Source organism: Nyctibius grandis, chromosome Z, assembly GCF_013368605.1.
Source record: "Nyctibius grandis isolate bNycGra1 chromosome Z, bNycGra1.pri, whole genome shotgun sequence".
NCBI classification, from domain to species: domain Eukaryota; kingdom Metazoa; phylum Chordata; class Aves; order Nyctibiiformes; family Nyctibiidae; genus Nyctibius; species Nyctibius grandis.
In genome coordinates, this window is record NC_090695.1 from 51,872,214 (window position 1) to 51,885,884 (window position 13,671).

Consider the following 13,671-nt stretch of genomic DNA (forward strand, 5'->3'; position numbering starts at 1 on the left):
AACAAACAAACAAAAAGAAATTGAAAATGAGGAAAAACAGTTCGTCATCGGCAGAAGGGTTGAGTGAACTTCCTAGTGTTCTGTTTATGAGCACTTGCAGAAATATTCTAGCGGTTCATGGGTAATGGTTTTAAAATAAAAGAGGGTAGATTTAGACTAGATATAAGGAAGAAATTTTTTACAATGAGGGTGGTGAGACACTGGAACAGGTTGCCTGGAGAGGTGGTAGATGTCCCATCCCTGGGAAAATTCAAGGGCAGGTTGGACGGGGCTCTGAGCAACCTGATCTAGTTGAAGATATCCCTGCTTCTTGCAGGGGGGTTGGACTAGATGACCTTTAGAGGTCCCTTCCAACCCAAACTATTCTATTATTCATCTGTTCCTACTTCGCATTCAAAAAATGGTATGCAAATTAAAAATAAAACCTTAAATGTACACCAACATTTTTGAACTCAGCATAAAAGGTGGTTTTGCATTGGCACATAGCTAAGAGTACTGAACTGGCAAATATTAGTAAACATTTGAAACTTGCTCATACAAGCCCTTGTCTGCACCTGGTGGGTGTGTACAAGTGCAGGGCTTTGCAGATGTGCTGCATCTCCTGTTACAGCGAACTTTGAATATAAGTTCTTGTTTCCAAATTCTGCCCCACCTTTCCAGGTAAAAACAGATGAAAATGCTGATTTCACAGGACAAGGAATGTCATAGGTTGAAATCACTGCTGGCTAACAAGGGCTTTTCAAAATTTCTTTGCCAAAAAACTTCAACTACTTTTAATACTGGAGAAATGTCCTAGGAGTGCCTAGAAATGACAATTCAACCTACCAGCGAGTCTAATGACTAAATGGAAGAAAAGGGGGACACTGGCGACAAGGGAAGTGCAGGAGTGGAGCTGCTGTTCCTGGATGTGGGCTGTTGACATCTTTCTGCCCACACCCAGCACATTGAGATCTCTGGAGTGTCACTGGTTCATCTGTGACAGGGGGGATCATTAGATGTATAAGTCAGCAAGGTATATTAGCCTCCACGCAAAAATAACCCCCTCGTGTTCCCTGTACACATTCTTTCCTTTTGAGATTCAAAACATCTGGTAGAGGTCAGGCCTTCTCTTGAAGTTCATAGCATGAACTGTCCTGTTGAGTCTCCCATGAACCGTTTGGACATTCAGCCAGTCCATTCTCCCCATTTGCCCCTAGACTGATGAAAGCCACCTATTTCAGTGAACTGTACTGTCCTGACCATGCTACCTTGGGGTTTGTTTTCTTGATGGATTCCAAAATCACACCATTAATGAATGAGCTACACCTACTGCAGTGATAAGCCATGTGCTTCTGGCAGATGAAGCTTTGCGACACTTACCTCATTGAAGTATTTAATGTTTTTTCCATATTCTTCTATTTTTTCCTGTCACTTTGATAGCGCATTAATTACTAAACTAGTCATTGTGTTACTGATCTTTCTAAAGTTTGATTACTTTGGATGGAAAATGAACAATTCTTACCCCAAAGGAAGTAACCAGGATCAAATACATTGTGGTGGGGGAAACTGTGATAGAAAGGAACAGAAAAGAGGGATGACGGAAGACTGGGAAGAAAAACACAAGGCCTTCAGGAAAGTAGCAAAGGAAAAGCGAGAATAGATGTTATCTCATACACAAACTAACAGGTGGACAAATTAAAATACCTAATAGTTTACTAAGAGCTCAGGGGTTTTACATCTCGGACTCCAGTTTCTGGATACTTACTCTGACACTGGTACATCGTTCCGTGACTTTGTACTCTCAGCTGAGTTTTCCAGGACTTTTTCTAAAAATTTAAAAATATATGTTGCTACAGAGAATCTTAAGATGATAACTTCTAAGCTTACTTGTTAGAACCCGGAAATGAAATCAGATACTACTTGAATATTTCACATGTATTTCAGCCATTTAAATTACTTACTGCCTGGTAGGTTTTCTATTTCTCTCTGTGTTAGGTAATATTGATAGCATAATTAAGATGCTTAAAACTTTTCATTAAACCTTCTTGGTGCATTTAAAATGTAATTAGATCATTGTGGATTTGCAGCCTTCATTAGATCTTTTTAAAGAAGTGGAAGAATATTGCCATATAAGCAACATATATTCCATTATAGCTGTTTTATTCTGCTGCTTAATGAAAAGGAGATAAAGCCTCATGGAGATGTTTTAATACACCACATTGCAGCCTGTTCCAGAAATTTGTCAAAAAAAAATACATCATTTTATTCCACATTGCTGATTGTATTACAGATGAAAAATCAGAGCAGTTATACTAATATTTTTTAAGATGAACTGTAAAGCTAAAATGGAATCATGTACCATTCCCAAAAATCAGATACCATGTTATCAGATGGCTCTGTAGGTTCATGTGTGCTTGCAAAAGTTATTCTCAATATAGTTAACTTTTATCTCACCTTTATTTAAATATTGTTTACCCCTTTCTATTAACCAGTTGAGTCTGATTTTCCAAAGTTGTAGGTTGTCCAGGAGTCTGTAATTTGCTAATGTTAGTAACACTGATGTGAAATCCTGGTGTATTTGACAACAGGGGGACTTCCCTAGTACTTTCAGAGCAAAAGCTTAACACAACTCAGAGACTTGCTGTGGAAAACCCATCCTGCCCCATGCTGAGCTCAGTCAACTGACTGTAATGTCAAGAATGATTCACCTGGTGACAGCTGTGGTAAATCACGAAGCATGAGAAAGAGAGAGAGAGACAGAGAGAGAGAGAAGGAAGAATATTATGGCAACTCAAATTATATAAATATGCAGCTACATCAGGACTCATTTTGTTTTTAAATTATCTCTCAAATTCCATTTTCTCAAATAAGAATAACGCATTTACTACTGTCTTCTTTTGAGTAAAAACTTCCAACAAGATAAGGTCTCGTTGTGCCTGTCCCAAAGAGCTTGCATTTTAAATTTACAGAAGAATGCAATAGACTGATCAATCTTTTTATTTTCAGTAAAGATTTGTAATTTTCATTTTTCTTTTCTATTGAAAATAGAGTGATGTAACTGTCTAGCAGTGAATGCTGACGTACACACGAGCTGTTATTTTGTCTGGCTGGAAGAGTAGGCATGGATATTTATAGCTAACCCAGTAATATCACACAGGGAGAATGAACAGTTTTCCGAAGGTCAAAGCAGGGCCACGAATAGAACCCAGATTCACAAGTCACATGCATGTGCTAAGTGTAACACTATCGATTTATAGCAGACCTAAAATGAATTACTTTTAACTCTAGCTTCTAACACCTGCAGAGCCATCAGCACCAGTTCCTGTGTCTTTGTTGTGAGTTATGGCTGACTCTTCAAGAGTTGTCCCTAAACTATAAAAATAAAATAAGTGGGCAGAAATATAGTGATCACCAAATGCTCAGTGCTATTTTTTACTTCCTCATGTTTCATTTGGAAACAGCACTATTCGTCTTGCAAGGTAAGTGAAATAATAGTCTTATAGGCACTCAGCCTTTCCCTTTCAGATTACTATTCTGACTTCCAAATTAAAAACCCATTTTTCAACCAGGAAGTAATACCAGCAGGCTAAATGTTTCGTGTTGAGGTTTCTGTTCTACTAATTCTATAGTTCGCCAGTATCACCTCCTCCGTGGCTGGGTCTTATTATGCAGCAATATTGAAAAACAAACCACTCAAGGAAACATCTCTGTGGTACATGGCCATGTTCAGTTTCTATTATTGTTTGAAACATGCAACTCAAGTTTGAGTGGGGTTTTGCAACCAGATGGAAATCTTAGAGCTAGAAATGAACTCTCTCTAACCCGGGACCTTTCTACCTCTCAGTTTCTCGCTTTTTCTTCCTCTCTCCACCAAGCCCATAGCCAGATAACACTTTCCTGCTGTGAATTTTTTATAGTCACCCAACAGCTCTGGCAAATGAGAGCTGTCATAGTTTTCAGATGAGAAAATCATCTTCAGCTCGCACAGATCTATGATCTGATAGGAGTTAATTGACAGCTTGCAGGATTTGGTCTCCAGGTAGAGTTAGAGGGAATGGGAGCCCTGTGGGTTTCATTTTGGCAGAGATAAAGCAGGTTTTTATTCAGTGCTCGTGGAGAGAGCATAATTAACCTTTTAGAAGTTTTAAGAATGATCAAATTGTTATTCATTTTTGCAAATGAGAAAAGAGAGCTTCTTTCTCTGCCAGGAAAATGCCAGTGCAGATTTCAAGGTCACTTGATTTCCTTTGACTGAAAAGATTGAAATTGGAGAAAAAAAAGAAAAGTAAAATACAAACACTGAGAAATGTCATCATAAAATCATGCATCATTCAGGATGTGAAGTGAACAAATGTCCTTTTCTAATATAATATACTTTAGCTAGCATTTACTGCATGTTCTTATTAGCCTGTTGGACTCTACAGGTGATGGAGGTATTATTTACAATTCTTATTGTAAATAAGAAAGTTGGTGCTAACAGCTGTCTTTTATGTTGCTGCTGTAATTTATTTACAATTTATTCTTAAAGGTGAAAATGGACCATTATACAAGGTCAGTGGCTTGGTTTTCAAGATGTGTAATATAATATTTTCAAATGCTGTAAATTCCTGGAATGATTATATGAGTACAGAATAGAAGAATTAAACATCTGTATATTAAAAATAAATATACCTTAAGTCCCTTTAAAAAATAATATAAAAAAGCAGCTAATGACTGAGACTCCTGATGTCCTAAACACTCTGATGGTAAAAAAAACCTCTCAGATTTTTGCTTGTTGACTAGGCAATAGCTTTTATAAAATACAGACTAATATAGCCATGCTTCAGTTTCTGAGTTTCACTTTTCTAGAGCAGCTGATACAGGGCATAAGATAGCACTCCAACAACTCAAGCCACAGGAGTTTTTTGGCTACAGTAAATGTATAAACTACCAGTTGTGAGAGTCCATCCTTATAGATGGACTCCTGGCCCCTACACTGTAGCTGATTGTGGAAACTTTTGATGCACTCTTTTAATAAAAACCTTGTAAATAAGTTTCCTGCTTAAATAAATCAGCTTAGGGAATGAGGGATCACAGACTTTGCAATGAGACTTTAAAGAGTACTTTCCTTTAGCTCACATAGATTATCTTATCTTGTTTTGCTTAAAGTAAATCCTTATTATTACAGTACATGAAGAAAAGACTTTTTTGGCTTCCTAAAACCCACATGTGAGGACAAGGTGTTCTTGGCATGATTTCAGTTTGTGTTACCTGCTCTTTATAATGCTTCTTTTTTTTTTTTTTTCCCCTAAATACTATTGTCCTTTTGATTTAGGCAGGCTGGGTAGTAAACTGATACCTATGGTAACTCTCAAAAAAGTGCTGAGACAGTGGCTGTCTTCAGATACCTCTTTATTCTTAAAACATATTTAAGTATGGTAGGATAAAGCAGTCATAAATATTCATTCCTTCTTTTTTGTGGCATGGTTGTTACTATGCTATTGACTTTATTAACAAAGAATGTAGAGGGTTAGGCTATGAAAACTGGTTTTTTTTCAAGTTTCAGTAATCCACAATTCATAGCTCCATTCTTCACCCAAGTGAATAGAAAAGCTCTGCACACTTCACCTTAAAACATCTGTGCTTTCCATTCCAGTTAGGCACAACATCTCTCCCCAGAAAATAACACATCTTCCTACTGATGTACCAGAGCCTCCTATTACTAGGTGAAAATCATGATGTTCAACCAAGACAAATGTGAGTAGCTTTTCAGTCTGAGTGCCAGTGGGTCGTTAAGAGGAGAATACTTCTGATGAGGCTCTAGAAGGCTTTCCAGGTAAATCCTTTTATTGCTATGAATTGTTCATATTCAGATCATGGGTACCAGTAAATAGGAAGACTTTGCAGTAATAACACTGCCAGACAGTTAAATGTTCAACTATACTTTTTAGCCTAAAACTTAAACAGTTTTACAAAATATGTCTGCCATATCAGTTTCAAAAAACTATCAATGAGATAGCTTATATCTTCAAACTTGCAGCAGGCCTTTAGGTTTTTCATTCTGAAAAAATTATTTAGTTTTTACAATTTGAAAATTATAGACATGGTGACATTTAAACCTTTGCTTTTCGTAGCATTTCACACTTACACCATTTTAAAAGACAGCTATTGACATTTACAAAAATTTCAGAAACCAAATGTTCTAACATGCAGAATTCCAATTATACTGTGTAAGAGGGTTATTGACTATTTTTCTACAAGAATACTTTGAAGTGCTTGGTATTAAACCAAGAGCTAAAATGTCAGTTGCACATAGACAATAAATTAAGGTTTATAAAACCATGTAAGATTTATTTAATATTACAATTTTGACCTTTAGACTGCCTTACCCATAGCTTGCTTAAGTTTTCCTCTCTCTTGCCTTCCTTCTTTATCTGCCTAATCTTACTTGAATGTTAAACAAAGGTTGTGATGCCAGTTATGCAAAGTAATATAAACCATTCATAGTATTAGTACTTTCCTCCAACTCTTGTAACACAGCCACATAAACCGTGTTTTGTTCTTCAGCAGAGATGTTTTCTGAATTGCCCAGGGAGTTCAAGGAGCGGCATCTCCAGGGCTGCCAAGACACAGCTGTTTAATTTTCAGTTTCTCATTACAAACATCCAAAACTTTCAATGAAATGCAAAACTAAAAATACAAATGCAGGTCAGCTCTCATATCCTACCAACACAGACTGAGAGGAAGACAGGCAAAGTCAAAAGAGAAGCAGCAATAGCAGGACAAGAGGAACTCAGTGTTGAAGGAAAAAAACCAATGTTTGCAGAAGAAAAGTCTAAGTGAATGCTGTTTTGAAACACATTTCAGCTCACAGTAAACAAAATGCTACCCTGCAAAGCTAGAGGTTCAATTAAACTTTTTTTGCTGTCTTCACACTAAGAGGACTACCTCTTCCTGGACAAAGAAACTCCTATGTCAGAAGCTAAGTATCTAAACTATTTTTGACATCTCTCATATCAGTGGTATTATTGATCAGTAATAACCAGAAAAGTCAGGAAAGCAATTAGGGAAGGAAATAAATGTTGAACAATCTACAAATAGTCTTTGCAGCCACCTACTGCTGAGGAAGCACGTACTAAAAGGTAGAGCAACGTACACCAGTCAAGACTGAGGAATGACCAGAGACTGTACATGGAAATTAGAAACTCAGCTTAATGATGCTTTTTTCTTTGCAGAGCAACATGGATGGTGCCAAGGAGAGTTCACACAGAAAATATGCCAGGCTTTCAGATGTCATGAAGGAAACAGAGGAAGCAAATGTGGAAAACTGCATTGAAGTTCTACTCTAGATAATATTCTGCTATGAGCTTAGCTGTGAGACCCAGATGACTGAAAGGACGCACAAAGTGCTAGTGCAGAGTCACCACCTGGGAGCCTTCCCTAGACACTTTTCTTCAGATGTCTCAACTACAGAGATAAGGTTAAAAACTTGAGATTGGCTAGACAAAGATCAGAAATTAAATTCAACTCTATGTTCATTTCATTTTATCCAGACTGTAGTTTAAAGATACAAAGAGGTCACGGTTATTTTCTGAAATTTGAAGAAAGTCCTCAGAGATCAAAATGTTCGCTATGTCACAGCATGCTTCTTTCTCTGAATTTGAGAGGTGAGCTATAGTAAATGGGAACATTACGTTTTCTAACTTCACACAGCAACAGCTTAACATTTCAGCTTCACAAAAGCCACAACATTGTTTCTTCTAGCTTACCTTGAAAGCAGAGATTCCAAAACAACTTGTTTGTGTTTCTTTTAGTTTTCACTGCAGCTAAGTATCGGAATAACTATGCAGAACTAGATAATGCTGTCACAAGATAAAGTATTTTTTTCTCCAATTTGGATAGCAAATTTGAAAAAATTTTTTTTTTTTTTTTTTTTTTCTGATAACAGGCCTTGGTGAGGGCATACATGACTGATAGCTGCTTTCCTTCCTCAATATCAACACAGAACAAAAGTAAAATTCTGAACTGTAATTTGATCTATGTGAGGAGACTCTTCTCAAACAGAGCAATTTTGCAGCCCTGCAAATCGCATACCAAATCCTCCTTTTCTAACACCATCTTCTCAAATTCTTTGTCTTTTTTTTTCATCTTCTTTCTCCACTGTTGTGGTTATCCAGGCATTTCTGGGCAGAGCTCAAGCATCACAGGAAAGGGTTGTGTTGCCTTATCCCATAAATCTATCCTTGGCCCACACAAGTCTCTGTTTTAATTCACCCACTGATGTTCATTCTGCCTTTCAGCAGGCTGTGGCCTCCAGAAGGGCTCCTTTGCTCTCCTCTCCTCTGCAATCCACAGCAACTGCATTGTTCTGGTATCAGATGAATAGCCATCCTGACAAGACAAGTCTGAAATCACTGCAAAGGTTTAGGAATTTTTCATTACAACTGAGATTTTTGTATAATGTTGTGTTCAGGCATCTTTCCCTCATCGTTCCTATCTGTCTCAGTGCCTCAACATAAAACATAAAGCCCTGCTATCCAAGTTTGTCAGAATTTGAGGTGCAGCATTCCTGATGTTATGTAAAGGAAAATTAAGAGTCAGAACACAAAAATAATTTGAATGAAATGGGTTTCATAAATTCCATGAAGAGCAATTTTATTCAGTGGGGCACTAAAATTGGTAGCAACTATTTGCAGGATAGAGGTCGCGGAGAACAGTCATCTCAGAACAATACAGTGAGCAACTTTTCCCACCACAGTGTAGCACCCAGCAGAGAGGCAATATTAGGGAGCTGCAGGAGAGGCAAGCAACTGAAAAGATTTATGTTATTGGTTACAGAAAGAGAAGCCTTCAGTCACCTATCAAATCAATCAACCACTCTAGTTCGATTTAGTACATTATTCATTCAGTACATTAAATAGTGCCTTTAATTGTTTGCAGTATGATGAGATTTGCAGACTTCTTCAGGATTTCCACAAGATTAAATCTGGAGACCTAACAGGTAAGTCTTTATTATCTTTAGTTTTGTTGTTTTTTGTTGTTTGGGGTTTTTTTTTTTTTTTTTTTTTAATTTTTATTTTTGTTGTTGTTGTTGTTGTTTTTTCTTTTCTCTCACTTCCCCCTGCCCCCAACTAGTATTATATGAAGGGGGTGAGGGCACTCAATCAACTTTATTGAGCCACAGCAGTTTCCATACCTCTCAAGTGTCTGGATTTTATTGGAAAGTCCTCCACTTACAGGAATTTGAATTATGATAGGCTATGCAGTGTTTTCATGTTTTGTTCCAATTTTTGCTCTGTGGCCACTGAAATTGCAAGCAGATATCTCTAAAGGCCTAAGAAATGCAGTCAGATTCCTGTAAGTTAAATTTATTATGTTGATTCAAATACTGTGAAAATTTTTCCTGCCACCTAGAACCAATATTGATTTAAAGAAGAAGGAAAAAAACCAAAGAAAGCAATGAACTAATCCATCTAATTTATGTGTCCAGCAACACCACTTCCATGCCTGGATTTTCTTTATTTGTATTGGGCTGGTAAGGAGTCTGCAGTGCATTCTGGAAAGGTAGAAATATAAGGCCAACTACATTAGAATTGGGATTTAAATATACTGCAACACTGAATTAGGGAATGATTAATGCCACTGAGAGCTGTGGGATGAAAGAACTTGAGGATCTTAGTGTCATTTGACATGTGTGATTATTACGTGCATTTTAAAATTTTCTCTCATTTAGCCTGGTATGCTTAGCTGCATACTGAGCTAAATAAATAAGTGAAAGAAACCATTTTCATCTGGGACATAATAACTTTCCTTTCACTAGGTGGTGCATTGTTGAACATTAAAGGACAGCTCTGTTTTCTGGATGCTAATGAGGATGTTGTTTGATTTAAATGGCACTACAGCCAGAGATCCTTACAGTTACCATATGCTTAAGGCTTTCCTCATATAATTCCTAAGACTGCAAATCACCAAAACCAGCCGGTAGAACTCCCGATGTCTTTTCAAGCTCTATTTGTAACACCTGTACATTACTGGTTGCAAATATAGGTTGTAAATTGGATCGTAATTCAGAAATGTAAATTTTTGGCAACATTTGATAGTCAGGAGTTTCTTGCAGTGATATAAAGAGGAAGAAGTTAAGTAGATGGAATGAAGGTAGAATGAAGAAAGTTGCTTCAGCCAAAGGCGATTTGTGCAGAGGGAAACATCTCTTTGTTAGTGTGATATGTAATGAGCAGGACACAGGTGACTGGTGGTTTTTTGGTTGTTAGAGTCCTGTTTTCTTATCCTACATGTGTGAATTGCACCTGCTGTGCAGATTCGATTGAGGTGGTTATATATATTAATAACATAAGCACCTGAACAGTTGTGCTCATGCTTTGACTACAGTCTTTGTGTCTGAATCTCTAGACCACCCGCTGTCTGTAAGGACTTAAGGACTGCTCCTTCCATCATCTACTTTGATCAGAGAAAAAGTGAAACTGTGGCACAACAATATGTAACAATTTGGAGCTAATCTTGGTAACATTAATGAATGCGCTCTCTCTGTAATATCAGGCTTTAGCCCCACCACATAAGAAGAAGAACATATTGCACTTGAAGAAATTGCAGGGTAAATGTAGTCAGAGAAAATATAATTGCCCTCCAACCAGTCCTTAGGGCCCCCTGTGAGCCACAACTTGAGTGAACTTTATGTACTGGCTGCCCTGTATTTCACCATGTCACTGAACCTAGACTGCTTTTAGGAGAGATGTCCACTGGCTGTACCATGAGGTAATCCCTCCAGAAAAGTCTGAAGGGAACCTGGTGTGAAGTGGATGCAAAGCCAAGTGTGCACTTCTGAGACTGGTCTTGGGAAGACATGGAGGTGAACCCCAACACATATGAAGATGACATATGAAGAGGAGGAGCTGAAGAGAGTGTAGGAAACATGGAGAATGGGCAGGAAAGCAAAGGGCAGGAAGGAGTCAAGCACATGCAGGAGGAGAAGAAGTGGTGCGACTGAGCAGATGGTCAAGGAGTCGTGAGGGTAAAGGGATGAGGAAAATCTAGAGGGTAGAGACCGTGTGGCTGAGCAAGCAGCTTTGTGAGAATTAATAGAGAGAAGCATGGGAGTAAATGGAGAGGGCAAGAAAACAGTCACAGAAGGAAACAAAACAAAGAAGGAAGAAATTTTCCTCCAGGACACGGGACAGGAGGAGGATAATGCTGTTCCCAACAGCCACTGCGTGGGACCACACTCTTGTGTGGCTTTCGAATGATAGAAGGGCTTTCATATGCAGCCTGTTAATTAAATGGGGGAAAAAAAATCGTCTGAAAATTTAAAAAAAGAACAGTGACACTTTCACTGAACAGACACCTGCTATAGCAGCTGAGCTAGGACTGGGCTCTCTTATGGTTGTTACAAGGGTTTTCACTGTGCTTAACTTGAAATTATTCCAGGCACTGATCACACAGCCCCACGTTCGTAGAATAACCGAGGGGATTTTAATGATTATGAATGACTGGAAGATCAGGTTTCTATCCAACACAAATGGTATTGTAATAACAGGTATGAGAGGATGATAAAAGCTGAATATCAGATTTTTTTATGTGGGTTTTTTTTCAAGAAGCTATGTGGTTCCTTTAGGACTTCTTGTACTCTGCATTTATTTTTTTTAAACAGATGTAAAAAAGTGGATTGAAAGTTAACTGCCAGTAAGTGGAAGTAAAACCACAATGCAATCTCCTGCTTGTCTGTCTTCATTGTAACGTAATTTATCTAAAAATGCATCCCTTTGTACATGTGGGAAGCTGGGATGAGTTCATTTGAGTGCTTTTCAAGTGCAATGTAATAGTACATTTCTCTGCTGTATAAGGGCAACAGAAAATTGGACAAAGTGCACAACACAGATTTTTTTAAATATTTTTTTTCCCTTCTGCATAACCACACACTTTCAGCACTGGAAACTGCATAAACAAGATAGAGTGGAGTGAATATCACTTAACATCAGATTTGTGCATTCTCCTTTAGGATCAGCTTTTTCAGCTTATGTTTGTATTTATAGAACCACCACTGGGCCAGACCCTTTAGTGAGCTGTAACTGAGAGCAGATTCAAGAGGAACATCAAGTACTTTTAAAGAATTCAACCCAGTAACCAAAATTATTTGATGTTTTATTGGCAGAAAGTGGCTGTTGTAAAAAGAAATGAAATACGGTGACCAGTCATGCCAAGTAACTGTAGATGAATCCAACCTAAACTGAGTTCAGATAATTCTTGGAGTATGCTCTGCGTTACGATCAAATTCAGTTCAGGCAAACACATGTGCATATGCATGCGTTCATGAGTCCATGATATTTTGCAATTTTGCTCCTTTTTTTTTTTTCTCTTAAAAGGATCCTTTCATTTTTAACAGCCCCACTGATATTCTTCTGCTGATAGTCTTTTTCACAAATAAGTTGTTTCTGGAGGGTTCTTCTATTTTACATGCAAGATAATAAATAGTATGCAAATAACACACACATATGCCTTCTTTCTACGTGGAAGAAGATATTTTCTTCTAAACCTGATTTAGTTTGATAAATGTGAGAATATACTACAACAAGATATTTTAGGCTATGCAAAATACTGGACTGGAGCTACATTTAGTCATGGCATGGCAAATCCACTTATGAGTCCCCTGAGACAGCATGGTGGGCTAGAATAACAGCATCATTATTTGGAGTTTCATGTCTGTCACCCCACTTATTAGCATAGTTTTGAGGTTAGACAATGGTGTTGGTTTTCTGTGTGCATCCTCCTACTTATTCATTATCAAATTACTTTACAATGTTTATTTAGACTGCTATCATCTAGATCGAGTGTACCAGGTCCTAAAAATGTAACATCCTCAGTAACAAGACAATTTTCAGTGAACTTTTTTAGCATGTAACTTTAACATGGAACTGGAATCACCTTAGAAACAGGTTTTGAAAGCATTTTTTCAAGAATGAAATACTGAGCTTGATGAACTGGAAACAGTGGGAACTCCTTCAATGGGTTTTGGATCAAGACTACGGTCTCATTTTTGGAAAGTACTTGAGTATGTGCATACATCTGTTCCTGTTCAACAAAAGCATTTAAGGACATGGGCCAGTCTTTTTTGTCTCATTATTAGAGGTCAATTAGACTTATAAGTGCTTTCCTGATCAAATATTCAATATTGACAAAAACACCCATCACTAAGTACAAAAAAATACAAACAATGAGGCCCATGTCTAGGCTTTTGTCTGTGCTAGAGTAAAACAAAGAAATATCTTCCCCTGAGTTGAAGAGAACACTTTGCTTCCAAGCTACTGTTTACTCTCATCACATCTATTCAGATCTTTAACTCTCGATTAGAAGTATTCCAAATGTGCTGCTTGACACCCTTCAGCTCACAAGTAACACATGACATTCCTCATCCACTTCATGAAACTCAGAATTTTTTCTGTAATGCCTTCAACAGTGGCTTTATCTATCCACTCATGTGGTCATATCTAAAAAAGTTTAAAAAACCCTACCCACTCACCCAACTGAGAATTTTTAGTCTTATGGGTGCGTCAGCCCCAATTTTTATGTAGCAGTATCTTAAGGCTTCCTACCACTTACTATATTTGCATGATGTAAGACCTGCTGTAGGTGTGCATACATGCCTAGTTGGGTGACAGCATTGGCTAAACACAGACAGAAAGAAATGACTGTGATCTCAAA

General features: G+C 37.7%; 1 long non-coding RNA gene across 1 annotated transcript; it reads left to right on the top strand.

The window, feature by feature from the left end:
- The first annotated feature begins 3,294 nt into the window (after positions 1 to 3,294).
- Positions 3,295 to 8,961, top strand: LOC137676663 (uncharacterized). The gene is made up of 3 exons (XR_011050115.1): positions 3,295 to 3,458; positions 7,194 to 7,625; positions 8,899 to 8,961. It is a non-coding gene; the product is annotated as an uncharacterized lncRNA (long non-coding RNA).
- The last annotated feature ends 4,710 nt before the right edge of the window (positions 8,962 to 13,671 follow it).